At 42.9% G+C, this 20,364-nt stretch overlaps 1 long non-coding RNA gene across 1 annotated transcript in view; it reads left to right on the top strand.

Annotated features, from left to right (window-relative positions):
• The window catches only part of LOC310657924, a 459,411-nt gene extending 443,214 nt beyond the window's left edge, over nucleotides 1-16,197 (top strand). Inside the window, exon 2 of the long non-coding RNA XR_014502000.1 lies at nucleotides 15,755-16,197. This is a non-coding gene — a long non-coding RNA (uncharacterized lncRNA). The remainder of the gene's footprint in view (nucleotides 1-15,754) is intronic.
• The last annotated feature ends 4,167 nt before the right edge of the window (nucleotides 16,198-20,364 follow it).

Consider the following 20,364-nt stretch of genomic DNA (forward strand, 5'->3'; position numbering starts at 1 on the left):
ATACATTCTAGAATCAATTCAGAATCAAATTAATGGCAACCATTGGGTTATATATTGCTATTGCATGTTGTTCTGCTCAACCTTGCTATGGCATAGCCATTTGCCATATTTGAGGCCAGTTGGCAAATTGGCTCCAGTCCTCTGGTTTTTGCCATCCTCATAGCAATTGTCACAACTTTGGCAGTTTAGGCATTGGATAAGTCTTGGTATTGGTAGTCTTGGTCAGAGAGGAGGTTGTAGCCTCTACCTGGCCCTTCCAAAATGGGGTAGCCCGTTAAAGGGATCCAGGGGTGAGGGGCCACAGCATTCCCTAGGAGCAATCCAGTGGGGGAGTTACCCCTTGATGTACGCCAGGGACTCCTTTATTTCCGGTTGACCCCAAAATGCAAGTTCTTCCAGCCGGCGAGCCAGAAGGGGTGGAGCTACACAGTGCCTAAGCCAAACCTCGTACATAAAGTTGTGGCCTGATTTCACTCAAATATTGTAATGTCTCTTATTCTTGGTATTGGAGAGGACCAAAGAGTAGGGGAGATGCCTTGCCAATAAGTATTTTATGAGACATTTCTGCATTCTTTTCTCAACATGCTGATATACTGCATGTGATGCTTTTCCTGGTGGGGCACTGAAATAATATACACCCTCTTTAAAAAAAAAAATATTTATTGAGTTTTCCAATAACATAACACCAAAACAGAAACATATCCACAAAAAACAAAAAAAGAGAAGAGAATATAGAATAATAAAAAAGAAGAAAAGTAAAAGAAGAAAAAACCCAAAAAAGAGACCCTCTTCCCCACCCCCCAACACAAAAATCCCAAAAAAGCCGAACACAAAAATACCCAAACAACGCAAAGTTTCAAATTCCTTCTTTTTTAACTTGTTTCCTTGACTTCCTCCCACCTCCCTCTTTGTATACCAATTTTTAATCCAATCGGCAAATTCCATCCAACTTTTACTACTTTTTCACTTATTTACCTTTACCCCTTTTAAAAAGAAAAATAATAATAGAAAAAGAAAATTTACCTTAAATCTTCTAATCTTAAACCCTATGATAATATACCCTTATATCCTAATGTTTCATCTTCCTTATCTTAATCCCTGGAACCAAGTAAATTCCTTCCATCATCACCCAAAAATACTTATTAAAACCATATTATATCAGATTTTACTTAAAAATTTCCAACTTATCCCACCATCTCTTCCCCCCAGTTTCAGGTACTGCCAGTCCTTTTTACAAATTTTTAAAGTCTTTCCAATCCATAAGTTCAATCAATCAGCCAGGTTGTCTTATATCCGAGGCCTTTAAATCATCTTCCTGGCCTGTCTGCAGAGTCTTTTTCGAGCCTGAAATTATGTCCCAAGGCACATTCCCCTCGACGTCTCCTTTAACCTTTTTGAACAAGCTTGCCCAGACTCTATAATTCCTCTTGTGAACCGAAAAATTGTCCAAAGCTTGCTCCACACTCTCTTTACAATTACTAAGTTTCACTTCTTCAAACTTTCTCAAAGTGCCAGTTTCCAAAATGTATCTTGTCAAACCTGTATCACTCAGTCCATATGTGGCACTACTTTTCCGAATCTGTCCTTTGGGCTCTTTACTCTCATAGTCCATTTTTTGTCCATCAATTTGAGGCTCTATTACTGTATTTTCCACAGACGATTTCTCTTGCAAAGACAGAGCCTATTCTGTTTGATCCATATTCTTCTCAGGTATCCATCCTTGTTGGTTTGGTTTCAATCCTTGAGCCGAGTTTGCTAATTTTTTTCCTTGTTGAGCCAGGCTGTGTACATTTTCCTTTAAATCAGAAATGCCAAATTCCAGAATAGACAGTTTTTTTTGAAATTGTTCAAACAGAGCTGTTATTTTTTCTGCCATATTCCCAAGCCTGTTCTTTCAATGTTATCTTGCTGTCAAGGTCAGATGCTTGTATTCAATCTGCAGGGCTACAGCCTGTGTGGGAATTTTCCATCCAAAAGTGTAACGATGTAACAATCCAATATATGTTTCTGTAACTTTCCACAACAGCCTGTTACAGTTCCCTTTGGTTGTTTTTCATCCACCTTTCAGTAACAGTTATAGTTCATCTCCTTTTTTCCTTTCCAACAAACAAAAGACAAAAAGATTCAGTTCTCCCTTAATCCGTTCCTTCTTAATAGTTATTTCTTGTTATAAAAATTCTTTTTCTCCTTTTGGCAGCCCGGTCCCGGGCTCGAGACGGTAGAAAATAAATTCAAAATACACTGCTCTGCAGGGCTATAAACTGTTGAAGCAGTGTCCCCCTCTTCCCCTGCTTCCGAGGGGGGGTTTAAAAGACTTAGGTGACAGATTTGTTTCTTTGCAAAATACTTTTTGGAGGCTCCAGTTCTCTAACTTTTGCCTTGATCTTTCTACAGAGTGGAAGGTGGGCTTCCTGTTTTAACCTTCCATCTAATGCCGAATTTCAATAATTTGTAATCCAATTTCCATTTACTTACAAAAGTTTCTTTGATCCAAATGTCCACAGGAAAAGTTGGCGCTTCCGGACAGCAGCTGTGCGGCTTCACTCCCCGAAAACAGCGATCGATCCAAAGTGCCGCGCCACTCACCCCACGTCGCTCCGGAGCCCGAAACCGGGTCTCCCCGCGAGTAGGGGAGGCGCTGATGGCACAAGCCAGATCCCAGGTCCACGGTCTTCCTCCGACCGTGGTTTTTTGCGGGTCCCCGCCTCGCCGTAGGCGGTCAGACCCTTCTTTTCGGAGAGCGGTCCCCTCCGAGACGGAGGAAATCCGCCATTGCCAGGCGCGCTCAACCCGGAAGCCTGAAATAATATACACCATCCACTATTTTGCAGATGGTAACAAGGAAACTAGCTTACCAGCAGTATGTTTAAAAAGGATCTAGGGGTCTTGGTGGACCACAAGCTTAACATGAATCAACAGTATGATGCAGCAGCAAAAAAGCTAATGCTATTCTAGGCTGCATCAGCAAAAGTATAGTGTCCAGGTCAAGGGAAGAAATAGTTCCACTCTATTCTGCCTGGGTCAGACTACACCTGGAATACTGTGCCCAGCTCTGGGCACCACAATTTAAGTAGGATGTTAACATGCTGGAATGTGTGCAGAAGACAGCAACCAAGATGATTAAGGGTCTGAAAATGACAGCTTATAAGACAAGCCTTGTAAGGAATCCTTGAAGGAGCTGGGTATGTTTAGCCTGGAAAAGAGGAGACTGAGAGGAGATTCATATCTTCAAATATCTCAAGAGGCTGTCACATAGATGACGCTTATGTCCATGTGGAGATGGCAGTACAGTGGTACCTCTGGTTGCGAACAGGATCCGTTCCGGAGGCCCATTCGCAACATGAAAAGAGCGCAACCTGAAGCACCGTATCTGTGCAGGTGCACGGTGCGATTTAGCGCTTGTGCGCATGCATGAGAGGCGAAACCCGGAAGTAACCCTTTCCAGTACTTCTGGGTCGCCATGGGACGTAACCTGAAAGAACGTAACATGAAGCAAACGTAACATGAGGTATGACTGTATTGAATCAGTAGGTCATGTGCTTCTAGCTTGCACTCTTTATAAAGATTTGAAGAGTGAGGTTATTACGCATACCAGGTCTCTCAACCAAAACTACTGTGTCCTTTCTTCTAGCAGATCAAGATAACCAGGGGACAGCAAAAATTGCAAAAAAAATTAGCAGGGGCAATTAGAATAAGATCTATTATTTGATTGCTGAAGTAAACCTCCAGAATGTATTTTGTATAGTTAAGTTTTTACCTCTATCATTAGTCCATTGTATTTTATTTTTTTATTTTATTGCTATGGCTAGTGGCTGATGTAAATAAAGATTCTTCTGATTCTGAAAAAGGGCTGTCACATGGAAGATGGAGCAAGCTTGTCTTCTCGTGCTCTGGAGGGTAGGACTTGAACCAACGGCTTCAAGTTACAAGAAAGGGGATTCCAACTAAACAGCAGGAAGAACTTTCTGACAGTAAGAGTTGTTCGACAGTGGAACAGTCTCTCTTGGGAGGTTGTGGACACTACTTCCTTGGAGGTTTTGAAGCAGAGGTTGAATGGTCATCTGTCATGGATACTTTAGCTGAGATTACTGCATTGCAGGAGGTTGGACTAGATGACCCTTGGGTCCCTTCCAACTCTAAGATTCTATATGTACATTTGTAACACTTATACCAATCCATACCATCTGAGCCATACACCGTCATTGCATGTTGCTGAGAGCTCTTTACTTGCTGAAGGCTATATTCCTTAATCCCACAACAGCTTGCCCTACCTGCACTAGCTCTGAGAGCAAATTGACCATAACAATTTCCTTTCTTAAAATGTAATAAAATGGAGCAGGCATAGGCAAAATTGGCCCTCCAGATGTTTTGGGACTACAACTCCCATCATCCCTAGCTAACGCGACCAGTGGTCAGGGGTGATGGGAGTTGTAGTCCCAAAACATCTGGAGGGCCGAGTTTGCCTATGCCTGAAATGGAGAGACTCCCCCTGCTAAACAAGGATAGGGTTGTTAGTTGCAACCCATTATTCACCCCCTTTTAAATCTGCAGATGAATCAGGAGACTATTCACCTGCAGTTTCTGCTATGGCATTCTGCATGTTTCTGTGGTATGCAACACCTAGAGCCCAGCTTGTGTAAGATGTGATAAGATGACATGCAAGAGGATGGGGATGGGGCAATGGACAGGAGAGCCAAAGATGCATATGTAAAGATAAATAATAATAGGAAATTACTTTTTACACGCCTGGTGACTGCTAAACACAGAAAAATGGCAATACTTAACTGAAGAGAGTTAGACTTAGCATCTCTGCTCCTTCACATGCAGCTTCTGGGTGACCTTGGGCTAGTCCAGGGGTCTGCAACCCGCGGCTCCGGAGCCACATGTGGATCTTTTACACCTTTGCCGCGGCTTCGGGGCGGATACTAGCGAGGAGAGGAGGCGCATTGTGCGCCCCGACACTCCCCACTGTGGCGGGCGCTGTACTGGCTGTGACGTCGCATGGGGGCGGTGCGTGCGTTAGTCAGGCACCGTCCCGACGTCACCTTCCCGCCCGCCCGCTACATTGTAAGGGGCATGTACGCTGGTCACTGTTTTGAAGGGGAGTGAAGAACACACACATACAAAAGGGTAACTTGTTAATTTAACGTTTATTCTATGAGAAGGAGTAATTCTGAGGAAAATAATAAAAAGAAATAATAAAAAAGTGACAAAAAAGTTATTTTTATAATGACGAGTTTTGTGGCTCCCAGTTTTTTTTCCTTTGGAAACGGGTCCAAGTGGCTCTTTTTGTCTTAAAGGTTGCAGACCCCTGGGCTAGTCACACTTCTCTGAAGTCTCTCAGCCCCACTCACCTCACAGAGTGTTTGTTGTGGGGGAGGAAGGGAAAGGAGAATGTTAGCAACTTTGAAACTCCTTCGGGTAGTGATAAAGCAGGATATCAAATCCAAACTCTTCTTAGCAGAGCTGCAAATCTGGGCGCTGCATCTCCTATTTGTGCCTGGCCACTACGCATGCTGGCTGAAGCTGATGGAAGTCGTAGTCCATCGACTTTTGGAGGACCCCAGGTTCCCCACCCCAGCCAGACAGAGTAAGGTGGCAGGTGCAGGTAGCTTGATTCTGGACTGTGTCACTTCCATGGGTAGGCATGACATCATATTTTTTGAATGCTCTAACAAAATACCTCCCTTCCTGTGTAAGCATATTTGAGATGCGCAGAACCCTATGCGCGCGCAGAGTCGCTCTCTTCTGCGAGGGAGAAGGCCGACCCCCCACCTTCGCGCCTGTTGCTGCTATTGACGCGCGTGGGCAGGGGCGGCAAGCTGCAGTTCGTCGCCCACGAGAGGCTCCGCTTGGCTTCCGCAGCCCACCCGCACCATCCCTCCGCCAAGGGGCACGAGAGGAAGGCCACTGGGGGAGAAAGCCAGGTGAGGGCGGGGCGGGGGGCAGGGCTGCACCCTGGGGAGAGCGGGGTCGAGAGGGAGTGGGTGGGAGAAAGAGAGAGGGCCAGCCTGGCTCGGCACGTCTCTGCTGGCCCAACGTCGCAGCGCCTCTTCCCCCCTTTCCCCTCCCCTTCCTGTCCTCTTGCCTCTCCTCCGCTGGCACCTCCTTCCGGTAATCCTACCCTCGCCCAACTTGGCTGCAGCACAGCATCTTGCGCCCTTCCGAGCTAGGAGTGCAGAAAAAGGTGAAACTGCCATGAAAAGGAGAGGAGGAGGAGTGAGTGAGTGAGTAAGTGAGTGAGACAGGAAGCATCCTAGAATGGTAGAGATGGAAGGGGAACCCAAGGGTCATCTAGTCCAACCTTCTGTAAAGAAGCTCAGAGTTACAATTCCCAGGTCTTATTTGGGAATTCTATGGGAATTGAGAGTTTCTACATTCATGAGCATTCACTTTGAGTGTGCTCATGTTTTTACTTTTTATTGAAAGCGGCCACAAGTGACTTGGGAAACGCAGCCAGATGGTTGGATTATAAATAATAAAATTATATTGCTCCTGCTGCTGTTCTTTTACTGTAACTCAAACCCAACCCTATCCCAAACCTTAATCCTAATGCTAACTCAAACCTAACCCTCACCCTAGTGCTCACTTAACTCTAACCCCAACCCTAATGTTAACTCAAACCCAACCCTATCCTGAACCTAAACCTAATTTAACCCTAAACCTAAACCTAATTTAACCCTAATCCTAAACCTAACCTTAACCCTAACTCTAATTTAAACCTAACACTTGTCTTAACCCTAACCCTGATTGTAATCATTACCCTAACCGTGGCCCTAACCCTAACTCAAACCCAACCCTAACCCTAAAGGTGCAAGAAGTCTCTGTGGGTTAGTGGGTAAGAGGTGTCCTAGGGTTTAGGAGTCAGGGTCAGGTTGGGGGTAGGGTTTAGGGTTATGGTATAAGGTTAGGATGGACTGGGACATGGATGGTGCTGTGGTCTATACCACAGAGCCTAGGGCTTGCCAATCAGAAGGTCTGTGGTTCAAATCCCCGCAACGGGGTGAGCTCCCATTGCTCGGTCCCTGCTCCTGCCAACCTAGCAGTTTGAAAGCACGTCAAGTGCAAGTAGATAAATAGGTACCGCTCCGGCAGGAAGGTAAACGGCGCTTCCATGTGCTGCTCTGTTTCGCCAGAAGGGGCTTTGTCATGCTGGCCACATGACCCAGAAGCTGTCTGCAGACAAACGCTGGCTCCCTCAGCCAGGAAAGCGAGATGAGTGCCATAACCCCAGAGTCAGGGGCCAGGGCCACAGCAAGGTGATATGTCCTCCTATATGCTCAATTTGCAAACTGAATCAGGAACTCTGCATCTGCAGTTTGTGAAGGGATGAAAAAAAGAAACCTGCACAGAACTATGCAGTTAAGGTCAACTGTTATCTGGCCCTCAGCTGACTATTGGTACGGGATAGAGCATCCCATTCCGGTCACTGAATGGGCAAAGTGCCCAACATTATGATGGCCTGCTTTGTGTGGAGGGATTTGTCATGGAACCCTTATCAGGGAAGGTGGATCTGCCCCTTGAACTGGTCTGATTGAGTTTGGGATTTGACCAAATTTGGTATGCAGCTCTACTGCATACTGCTAGCTATATCTATATATTTGCACTTTCAAAGACTACAGGCTAACTGGCAATCTATACTTGGAACATTATCCTTTTTTTAAATTAAAACATATTTTTATTAAGTTTTACATAACAAATTTAAATTCAGACATTAAACATCCACATCATCATTTAGGATTCCCTGAATCCTTCGACTTCCCTCCACTCTTCCATGTTTACCATTATCAATCTTCCCCCCCCCCCAGCTGCTTCCCTTATTTTATCTATTTTTTAAAATAAAAATAATCTATTTCCACCATAGTTTTTTGTACATTACAAGTATTTCTGAAATCCTGCCAAAGTTTTTAGTTGCTTACAGTTGCTTAGATACAATATAATTTTTTTCCATTCTTTCTTAAAATTACTCTCTTCCTAGTTTCTGATTTTCCCAGCCAATTTTGCCATTTTGGCATAGTCTATCATCTTTATCAACAATTCATCTCTGCTCAGGACTTTATTTTCTTTCCAGTAGTATCCACGCTGCTGTCATCGCGTACATAACGTAAATAGTCATTTCTGCTCCTTCGGAATTTCTGCACCTAAAATACCTGGTGTTATTTTTTGAAGTTCTCACCCTGGCCACCAGGAGTATCTTATATATAGTTTTCACTCAGGTCCACTTATATATAGTTTTCACTCAGGTCCACTTTAGGCGGGAAACCCTGGGTTGTTGTTGCTACAATGTTGACAGCCGGCTGAGCTGTTTGCTGTTCAGTTCTGTTCCAACTTACAAATAAAGAGCTGCTTTGGAGAAATCACTGTGTCTGCTATGTCTACCCACTATTAAACACCTAATAAAAGACTGGATTTTTCGCAAACGTTACTTTAAACATTTTTTTCAATTCATTATAAATCATTTCTCAGAATGCTTTTATCCACCACATTTCTTTCTCTTTGCATTTCCAACAAACATTTGAAGCAGTTCTAACCCTCCATAATTTTCCCCAAGATGAAAATGGGATATTATGCCCAATATCTTGTGCCAAATGTATCAATACTGATTTAACTTTTTCATCTTTGGTATGCCACTTTAGCAACAATTTATACATTTTAGAAAGTAACTTCACATTATTTTCCATTAAAGAGTTTTCAAACCTTGAAATTTCTTTATTGAAACCAATTTTCTTATCTATTTTAAACACATCATTTAATTGATGATATTGCAACCAGTCTGTTACTGTCTTATATCCTCAAAACCTTTTCAATTTCAATTGTTGCTCTACTTCCATAAGCAACTCTCTATAGGTTGCCCATTCATTTTTTGCATTAGTCTTTCTCAGGGATATCGCTTCCCTGGGGAAAGCCACCACGATGTCTTCTGCTCTAACAAGTTTTTATATTTTCCCCATAAATTGCTTTTCCTACCAAATGATTCACAAACCATTTATGCACTTTGGTCTTCTCATACCATAGATGTGCATATAACTGCTATCATGACCCTCAAAGTCTAGAATATCTGTATTTTTTTAAAGTTATCCATTCCTATAGCCAGTAGGGACATGACACCTCATAACATAATTTCAAATTCGGCAGAGAGAAGCCACCTCTTTCTTTAGTATCTCTTAATAGTTTGTATTTAATCCTTGGTTTCTTCCCCTGCCAGATAAATTTAGATACATCTTTTTGCCACTGTTTGAAGCTCCACTGACCACAGGTATTGTTTGAAATAAAAATAACATTCTTGGCAATACCGTACATTCATTTTCATAACTGAAATTCTTCGCCAAAGTGATAAATTCATCCTTCCCCAGACATCCGTAATTTCTTTATCTCTTTCCACGTTGTTACATAGTTATCCTTAAAAATATTTCTATTCTTGACTGTTAGCCATACCTTCACCTTTCCCCTCAATTACCAATTGTATTGCTAGTTGTAGCTCATTTTTATTTTGTTCTGTCATATTTTTCACCAGTACTTTTGTTTTATTTTTATTTAACTTGAATCCTGCCACCTGTCCAAACTCATATATTTTGTATATTTGGTATACTCACCAACAGGTTTCCTACAAGGTCATCTGCAAATTATCTCCTTTTATATGCTTTGCACCAATCTGTTATACTTTTTATTTCTTCATCAGATCTTTTCTTCCTTGCCAGGGTCTCTAATACTAAAATAAACAATAATGGTGACAGGTGTTAACCCTATCTTGTCCCTTTTGTAATTTTACATTATCCTGTGCCTCATTACACCAATACATTGTAAAGGGACCCCTGAACTATTAAGTCCAGTCGCGGACGACTCTGGGGTTGTGGCGCTCATCTCGCTTTACTGGCTGAGGAAGCCGGCGTTTATCCGCAGACTGCTGCTGGGTCATGTGGCCAGCATGACAAAGCCACTTCTGGCGAACCAGAGCGGCACACAGAAACACCGTTTACGTTCCCGCCAAAGCGGTATCTATTTATCCATTTGCACTTTGATGTGCTTTCGAGCTGCTAGGTTGGCAGGAGCTGGGACGGAGCAATGGGAGCTCATCCCGTTGCGGGGATTTGAACCCTCGGCCTTCTGATTTGCAAGCCCATGTCCCTCACAATTGTAAAAAGACACACTTTCTAAATGAAGACATGGCTTGCCCATTCTGGTTCTAACCATATATGTAAGCTTAACCAGGCATACTCTGTCCCAGATTCTAGATATACATTCTCTCATAGCTGGTGTTTTCATCCCACCCACCTCCTACCTCCATGCCGTAGTTTTTAGAAATAATAGTTCCAGGAGCAGTTAGGAAGTGTTGCATTAAATTCCTGTCCTCTCTTAGTACAGTTTCTTTAACATATCTGAGTAGTTAAATTAGAGGATCCATGGACAAAAGTATACTTTGCCTATCTGATTAAATCATAGTTTGGTTTTGTCTTTTTTTTTTGTTTTTTAAAAACTTCTTCTTGCCTCCTATCGGATTCAGCACCCTGTTTCCCACCTGTCTATGCCTTTCATGGCTAAGTGTCCCTGCTCTTTCCATCTCAATCCCTTGGCAAGTGGCTCCCAAGAAAAAAATGGCAGGAACAGAAGCAAGGATGGGACTGTCAGAGAAAGAGTTGGGGGTTGGGGGTTAGGGGTTGCAGTTGGGGCTGGGGTTGGGTTAGGGGTCAGAGTCTAGGGTAGGGGTTTAGGGTCAGGGTCTTGGGTAGGGTTTTAGGGTAGGGTGTAAGTGTTAAGGGTTGGGTTGGAGGTTAGAGGTCAGAGTAAGGATCAGAGTCTAGGGTAGGGGGTTTAGGTTAGGGTTACGGTTGGTTTAGGGTTAGGGTTAGGGGTCAGGGTCTAGCTTAGGGGTTTAGAGTTTAGGGTTGGGGTTCAGGGTTAGGCTTTAGGGTTAGAGTTGGGGTTAGGGGTTAAATTTAGGGTTGGGGAGTCAGGATCAGAATCTAGGGTAGGGGGTTAGGGTTAAGGTTAAGGGTAAGAGTTGGGGTTAGGGTTTAGGGCTAGGGTTAAGGGGTTATTGGTTGTGGGTTAGGTATGGGTAAAGGGTTTTTGGGTTTCGGGTCAGGGTTTCAGGCTAGGGTTTACGATTTAGGGTTGGGTTATGGGTTAGGGGTTTTCGGTTAGGATTAGGGTTTAAAGTTTGGGGTTAGGGGTTAGAGGTTTGGGTTAGGGGTCAATCAGAGTCTAGGGCAGGGGTTTAGGGTTAGGATTTTGGGTTTGGGCTAGGGTTAAGGGGTTAGTGTTTGGGGTTGTGGGTTGGGGTTACCACAGGGGTCGGCAACCTAAGGCAAGCGGCCCATGGGGGTCGTTTAACCGGCCCATGGACCCCCACCGCCCCCTCGGGGACCCCCACCGCCCGCTTGGTTGGCATGGAGCAGAGTAGGGACGCTGGACAGCTTCCCATTGACTGCAGGAAGCTCCTGCAGGTGCCCGCCTCCTCCACACCGGAAGGAGTGCCTAAAATAGCGTTTGCACATGCCCACACACAAACACACTCGGGCCCTACCGCGGCGTGTGGGACCGTGAACAGCCCCAAGCCACAAAAGTTTTGCCAACCCCTGGGTTACAACTTTACAAGTGGTTAGAGCAAGTGGCCGGGATGCAGTGCCTAGTGGTTAGAGTGAGTGGTTGGGGACCATTGCCTAGTGGTTAGAGCGAGTGGCTGGGAAGCATCGCCTAGGGGTTAGAGTGAGGGGCTGGGAAGATTCACCTAGTTGTTAGAGTGAGTTGATGGGAAGCATCACCTAATGGTTAGAGCAAGTCATTTGAAAGCATCAACTAGTTGTTAGAGTGAGTTGATGGGAAGCTTAGAGCGAGTGGCTGGGAAGCAAGCAGCACCTCCTCTGCTCCCAGTCAGTTAAAGGGTATTGCAAGGTGTCCTTCGTGGCATAACTTGCAACTGCAGGAGAGGTGTGGATCCCTCTCCTATACCTAAATATCCTTTAGGAGCCCTCTGCAGTGTTTGGTGGAAGAAGAATGGCAAAAGAGGGCAGAAATAGAATAGCCAGGATGGGGGAACTGCATGTGGAGAGGCTGCGGGTGCCTGGCAGCATCTCTATGGTGGAAAAGGACGGCTATTGTTGCCGTCGCTATTTTGAATGAAGGAAATAATACAGTATATGGAAGTGCCTCCATTTTTAAAGATGGCGTTTGTTGCCAGCGGCGCCATTTTGTGTCAGGGAAATAGATGCCAGAAGCGCCTCCATTTTGAAAGACGACGGCTATTGCAGACGGCGCCATTTTGCGTGAGGGATGTTGGAAGTGCCAGGCGGATTAGCTAACCCTTTCCTCTCCGAGTCGCTCGAGGGCTTGTCTTCCCATGTTTCCGCGCACGTGGGGAAGACGGAACTTATCACCTCCAACGGCGACAACCAATATGGAGTTTTTTGTTCCAACAAGTTTTTATATCTTTCCCACACTTCAATCAAAGACCTTCTTATAATATGATTTTCAAAACCTTTATATACTTGTCTCTTGTCATACCACAAATACCCGTGCCACCCAAATCTATTATCAAAACCTTCAAGATCTAACACATCCATGTCTTCCAATTTCATCCATTCCTTCAACCAACAAAGTCAAGATGCTTCGTAATACAGTTTCAAGTCTGGCAGGGCGAAGCCTCCTCTTTCTTTTGCATCCGTCAATATCTTAAATTTTATCCTCGGCTTCTTACCCTGCCAGATATACCTTGAAATTTCTCATTGCCAATTTTTAAAAATCGCTGCCCCTTTGATTACTGGAACTGTTTAAAACAAGAATAACATCTTTGGTAGCACATTCATTTTTATCGTTGCAATTCTTCCCCAAAATGACAATTTCATTCTTCCCCACACCTCTAAGTCTCTTTTGATCTTATTCCATGTTGGAATATAATTATTCTGAAACAAGTCAATACTCCTGGGGGTTAACCAAACTCCTAAATATTTAACTTTCTTTACCACTTCTATTTCAGTTTGCTGCTGTAATCTGTTTACATTCTCCGAATCTACATTTTTAGTAATTGCTTTGGTTTTTTTCTTGTTCAAAATGAATCCTGCCAACTGACCAAACTGGTCCATTTCTTTCAACACTTCTGTTACCGTGTTCATGGGATCTTCCAAAGTTAATACTAAGTCATCCGCAAAGGCTTTAACCATAAATTCTTTTCTACCCACCGTTACCCCTTTTATCTGATCATTACTTCTAATTGCCCTTAAAAACACTTCCGGGACCGTGATAAATAACAGAGGTGATAAAGGACATCCTTGTCTTGTTCCCTTAGTAATCTTTATATTTTCCGTCGTCACATTATTAACTATTAATTTAGCTCTTTGATCCATATATATAGCCTTAATACCATTTAAAAACGAGTGTCCCACCTCCATCATTTCAAAATTCTTTAACATAAATTCCCAAGAAATATTATCAAAGGCCTTCTCTGCATCCACAAATATTAACATCGCTTGTTTGTCATTCTTAGCATTCAGGTATTCCAAAATATTAATTATATTTCTAATATTGTCTTTCATTTGTCTACCTGGCAGGAAACCCACCTGATCTTTATGTATTAATTCCTTCAATACTTTTTTTAACCTGTTTGCTAGTATGTTTGCAAATAATTTATAATTGTTGTTCAGAAGCGAGATCGGCCTAAAATTTTTAACCTGATTTAGATCAGAGTCTTGCTTGGGTATCAAAGTGATGTATGCTTCTTTCCAAGTTTCTGGTATTTCTCTATTTAATAGAATGTTGTTCATGACTTCTTTTAATGGGACAAGTAGGAGGTCCTTCAATTCTTTATAATATCTTGCACTTAGTCCATCAGGTCCCAGTGTCTTCCCACTTTTTAATTCTTTTATTGCATTTCTAATCTCTTCTAATTCTATCTTTTCATTTAATTTCCCTCTTTCTTTTGTCGGAATTTTCTGCACCCCTTTTTCTATTAAGTATTCCTTTATTTTTTTTATATTGACTTTTTCTTTTCTCTTATATAATTGTCTGTAAAAGTCCACAAATCCTTTTCTTATCCCTTTCGGATCTTCAATCTTATTATCTTCCACAATTATTCTTTCCAGGTGGGTCTTAGGCTCTTAGGCTCCTCTCCCTCCCTGGCCGGCTCCTTATCTGGAGCATGTCAAGAGCGCAGGTGACCTTCTCCTCGGTGGCAAGTGTGGCACTGGACAACGTGTAGTTCAGGAACTGTGGCCCTCAAAGTAAAGCTTTCTTTTCTGCCTCCCCAAAACCTGGCCAACCAGATAGATTGCTTGGAGGCAACCCATTAACCGTCCCAACATTTCCAGGTCCCCGGAGCTGCGCCCCCAGCGAGCCATGCCTCCCAAGTGGCTGCGTGGCCCCTGCCCACACCGAGGACTGTGGCGACAGTGGAGATGAACGGGGTTGTGGTGAGCGGTCAAGGGGGCATTCGAGGCCAGGGGAATATTGGCACCACCGGAAGGGAGAGGAAGCATGGAATCATTACACAGGGCAAGAGGCAGAATCACCATTCCAGGAAACCTCCCAACCAGGCCAAAGCATTTGAGGAGGGTGCAGAGTATGCTGGCTGAAATGGGGCTTACCCTGGGGGAAATCCTGAGCGCAAGTTGCAAGTTGGTGGCCCCCACTGCCTCTGGTGGCAGGGCGTTCCATAATGTGCGCTTTGCAAAGAAGTACTTCCTTTCTTTGAAGTGTCCTGAATCTTCCATTGCCCAGCTCCTTGTGAGAGGGAGAAAAACTTTCCTCTATCCACTTTCTCCAGGCCATGTCTCATTGGCCTGGAGAAATCACATCTTTGCACAATTTAATGCACAGTCAAAGAACAAATAGGAAATAGGAACAAATAGGAAAACATCCCTCATTTGTGTTGGGATATATTTATTTAACACTCTGACAAACACACTGCCAAAACACTGGATAATATCAACAATCCAGCACAGAAAATTTTACCCATGGTGTTTTGTTTTTCCAAAATCAGCTAAAACAGGAGAGGTCACCCGTAAGGGAGCAAATATTCCTTTGAGAAGTTTCTCCCAAAATGGAAGGCACACAAGATTCTGTAATTCTCCTCTTTGGGAGGTGGGTGTCGTGCAGGTGGCCTTGGGGAGCTGGATGCGAAGGAGGCACGTCCCAGGCCTTTGAACTGCAACAAGGACAACCTGGGAGCATCTCTCACCTACTGTGCCTGCACCTCCTCACTCTCTCAATCGCTCCGCTCCCAGCCGAGAACAAAGACCAACCTCTCTTGTTGGGTTAATGTTACACGTGGTGTTCGCATTATGTAGGGACTGGTGAATCGCTTTATCATTAGGGTCCAGACTGAGGTTCCCAGGGTGACACGTGGACTCCATGGCACCCACAGACACCCTTCTTAGCACCCACCAAGGCCCCCTGACTCTTTTAAAAAAGTTTCCCCAAAATCAGTTAGTTTTTACAGTGCTACAAGACCATTTGTTTTGGCAGTTGAGGGATTATTTATTTATTTATTTTGCCCTTTATTTTACACCACTGTAAATTATTAAATAATAAAAAATGGTGTTTGTTATTTAGATCAATCCGTATAGCTCATTGGGATCATTTAGATCATCCGTATAGCACAAGACTCTTAATCTCAGGGCCATCCTTTGAGCCCCATGTTCCCAGGGTTCCCTGGCAAGAAGGGAACTCTACCCCTAACAAAATCCTAACCCTAAACCAAGGGTTGGCAAGGTTTACCGGCCATGGGCCAGATCACTCCCACAGAAATCACATCTTTCTGCAGCACTGGAAATTGCTTCTGCGCATGCCCAGATGCCGAAAATCATTGGGACAGCTCAGTCTGCAGAGCAGGAGACTTTCCATCTCAAAGTCCTGGGTTTGAGGGGCAAAAAGATTCTTCCCTTGCAAAGGGTTGGGCAACAAAAGGACCTTTGCTTTCCTGCTGTCTCCCAAACTGGGAAACTCCCAATGGAAAGTGCTCTGACCTTTCTCTTTTTTCTTCATAGGGGTTTTCACACCGTACAGTATCTGCTCTCTGACTGGGCTTGGTTTAAAAGCCTCCAAGTATTCCTTGGATCGAGCAGTGCTAATATTTGCTCTGCTAATCTTTCCACCAAAGCTGGCCGGCTTCTGGATTAAACACTGGATGAAATGCAGATTAGGTTCTGTATTTAAAACAAATGTCAAATCAATAAAAAAATTTCAAGAGAAACGCTAAAAATATAATTGAGACAAAACAATTTAAGGAAAATTCACCAGAAAGTATTCCTCTTTGTTGCGGTTAGTGGTTGTGGACATGGCATAACATTACAGCATATGACTCCACCCTGCAAGAATCATGGGAACTGTAGTTTGCCCCTAAACTATAAGTCTCAGCACAACACATGACTGGCTTATCATAGAGACCACTGCATGCAAAAACTTGGGCCTCATATTTACCCTGGGATCCCAACCACCTTTGCCCAGGACACTGCACTCAGCTCTACAGCTACAAATATAACGTATCCAAACTACAAGAAAGAAGATTCCACATAAACATTAGGAAGAACTTCCTGACAGTAGGAGCTGTTCGACAGTGGAATTTGCTGCCAAGGAGTGTGGTGGAGTCTCCTTCTTTGGAGGTCTTTAAGCAGAGGCTTGACAACCATATGTCAGGAGTGTTCTGATGGTGTTTGCTGCTTGGCAGGGGGTTGGACTCAATGGCCCTTGTGGTCTCTTCCAACTCTATGATTCTATGATTCTATAAATGTGACACTAGATGGCGATTGTGAGCTTATGGAAAATTCAATATATTCTTCGAAACGCTTTTTTTAAAAAAGTGTTTTCATTTTTAGTTTCCACCACTCACACAGGGTCAACAGAATTGCTGTCCATCTGAAGATCATAATGCCTTTTGTGCCTATATCAATCCCTCAGGTGGTAAAATCAAAGAAGTACAAAATACTTTACATCTATATATATATATTCCAACACACTGAGGAGCCTTTGCTGGAAGGCTGCAGGGCTATGCACACTTACCTGGGAGTGGGAATCAAACTCACTGAACTTCAAAGAACTTCTGAGTGAATGTGTACAGGATTGCACTATAAAGGCCTAAAATTTTGACCAAGACTCATCTCAGACTCATGGGTTTGAGTCCCATGTTGCGAAAAAGATTCCTGGATGACCCTTGGAGACCCTTCCAACTCTACAATTAGTATACATAAATATAAAACAAAAACATGCTTTTAATGAAAGGGCTTCTGCTGTACTGTTTTTAATGCCATTATTAGTTTGGTTTTGCAAGATTTTAATATGTATACACACATATTAAGGGTTGGGTTTGGGGTTAGGGTTTAGGGGTAAGGGTTAGGGTTGGGTTAGGGTTAGGTTAGAGCAGCTAGGGTTAGGGAGGGTTAGGGGTTAGGGTTGGGTTAGGAGTTAGGGTTATTAGGGTTAGAGATAGGGGTTAGGGTTAAGGGTTGGGGTTGGTGATGGGGTTAGGGTTAGGGTCGGGGTTAGGGTTTTGGGGTTAGGGTTAGGGTTTTAGGGTTATGGTTACGGTTAGGGGTTAGGGTTAGCAATCCAAGTGTTAGGGTTAGCAATCCAAGCTTATTGGTCCTCTTTCTATTGAGATGAACCAAAACAACTATGCTTGATTTGGGCTGATAACATACATACACTTTGCAATTTCTGGGTAAATGTGCATTAACACCAGACAAATGTGCATTAACACAAGACGACATTGAAATAAGCGAAATCCAAGATTCTTCTTTCTATGTAGATGGAACCCAAAACAACCTGTTATGCTTTGTTTATGCTTATTACACTTCGCTTTGTTATTTGTGGGTGAATGAACACCGAAAGAGCAATCCCATCTTATGCATCCTCTTTCTATTGAGATCGAACCAAAACACCTATGCTTGATTTGGGCTGATAACAAACATTTCACTCTGCGAGTTTTGGTTGAATGTGCATTCAAACCCCAAAAACACCAATTTGAAATGAGCCCAATGAGAGCGTTATCATCTTATTTTTATGTAGATGGAAGCCAAAACACCTTTTTGCTTTGGTTGGGGTGATTCTGGTGCAAAAAACACCATGCGAATTGAAATGAGCCCAATCGAAGCTGATTTGTGTTCTTTCTACGCTATGGAAGTGGACAGATGGTGTTTTGTTATTTTGGTCTTATTACATACACTTTGCGATTTCTGGGTAAAGGTGCATTAACACCAAAGAACACGCTAATTTCATTTAGCGAAATCCAAGATTCTTCTTTCTATGCAGATGGAACTCAAAACAACCTGTTTTGCTTTCTATAGGCTTATGACACTTTCCTATTTGTGGGTGAATGAACGAAAGAGCAATCTAATTTTATTCGTCCTCTTTCTATTGAGATCGAACCAAAAAACCTATGCTTGATTTGGGCTGATAACAAACATTTCACTCTGCGATTTTTGGCTGAATGTGCATTCTAAACCCAAAAACAACAATATGCAATAAGCCCAATGACAGCGTTATCATCTTTTTATGTAGATGGAAGCCAAACCCCTTTTTACTTTGGTTGCGGAGATTCTGGTGCAAAAAACACCATGCGAATTGAAATAAGCCCAATCGAATGCTTATGACACTTCGCTTTGCTATTTCTGGGTGAATGAACACCGAAAGTGCAATCCAAGCTTATTGGTCCTCTTTCTATTGAGATGAACCAGAACAACTATGCTTGCTTTGGGCCGATAAACATTTCACTCTTTGATTTTAAATAAGCCCATTGAGAGCGTTATCATCTTCTTTGTATGTAGATGGAACCCAAAACAACCTGTTGCTATGTTTAGGCTTATGTGGGTGAATGAACACCGAGTGCAATCCAAGCACTATTGGTCCTCTTTCTAGTGAGATGAACCAAAACCCCTATGCTTGATTTGGGCTGATAACAAACATTTCACTCTGCTATTTTTGGTTGAATGTGCATTCTAACCCGAAAAACACCAATTTGAAATAAGCCCATTGAGAGCGTTATCGTCTTTTTTTATGTAGATGGAAGCCAAAACACCTTTTTGCTTTGGTTGGGGTGATTCTGGTGCACACCCAAAAAACAACATACGAATTGAAATAAACCCAATCGAAGCTTCTTCGACTTCTTTCTACGCTATGGACTCGGAGAATGGTGTTTTGTTATTTTGGTCTCATTACATACACTTTGCGATTTCTGGGTAAATGTGCATCAAAACCAAAGAATACAGCTTTGTAATAAGCAAAATCCAAGATGCTTCCTAAAACAACCTGTTTTGCTTTGTTTAGGCTTATGACACTTCGCTTTGCTATTTGTGGGTGAATGAACACCGAAAGTTCAATCCAATGTTATTCGTCCTCTTTCTATTCAGATGAACCAAAACTATACTTGCTTTGGGCTGATTAAACATTTCACTCTTTGATTTTTGGGTGAATGTGCATTCTAACCCCAAAAACACCAATTTGAAATAAGCCCAATGAGAGCGTTATCATCTTCTATGTAGATGGAACCCAAAACACCTTTCTGCTTTGGTTGAGTGTTATTCTGGTGCACACCCAAAAAACACCATAGGAATTGAAATAAGCCCAATCGAAGCTTCTTCGTCTTCTTTCTACGAAGAAGGAAGCGTAAGGACCGTCTTTTGTAATGTTGATCTCATTGCATACACTTCGCGATTTCTGGGTGAATGTGCATTAACACCAAAGAACACGACTTTGAAATAAGCGAAATCCTTCTTTCTATGTAGATGTAACCCAAAATAAAAACCTGTTTTGCTTTCTTTAGGCTTATGACACTTTCCTATTTGTGGGTGAATGAACACCGAAAGATCAATCTAATCTTATGCGTCCTCTTTCTATTGAGATCGAACCAAAACACCTATGCTTGATTTGGGCTGATAACAAACATTTCACTCTGCGATTTTTGGTTGAATGTGCATTCTAACCCCTAAAACACCAATTTGCAATAAGCCCAATCACAGCGTTATCATCTTCTTTTTATGTAGATGGAAGCCAAAAAACCTCTTTGCTTTGGTTGCGGAGATTCTGGTGCAAAAAACACCATGCAAATTGAAATAAGCCCAATCGAAGCAGATTTGTCTTCTTTCTACGGTATGGAAGCGGACAGATGGTGTTTTGTTATTTTGGTCTCATTACATACACTGCGATTTCTGGGTAAAGGTGCATTAACAACAAAGAACATGACTTTGAAATTAGCGAAATCCAAGATTCTTCTTTCTATGTAGATGGAACCCAAAACAACCTCTTTTGCTTATGACACTTCGCTTTGCTATTTGTGGGTGAATGAATACCGAAAGTGCAATCCAAGCACTATTGGTCCTCTGTCTAGTGAGATGTACCAAAACACCTATGCTTGATTTGGGCTGATAACAAATATTTGCG

The sequence above is a fragment of the Podarcis tiliguerta genome (assembly GCF_965153285.1).
Source record: "Podarcis tiliguerta genome assembly, chromosome: 9".
Lineage (NCBI taxonomy): Eukaryota > Metazoa > Chordata > Lepidosauria > Squamata > Lacertidae > Podarcis > Podarcis tiliguerta.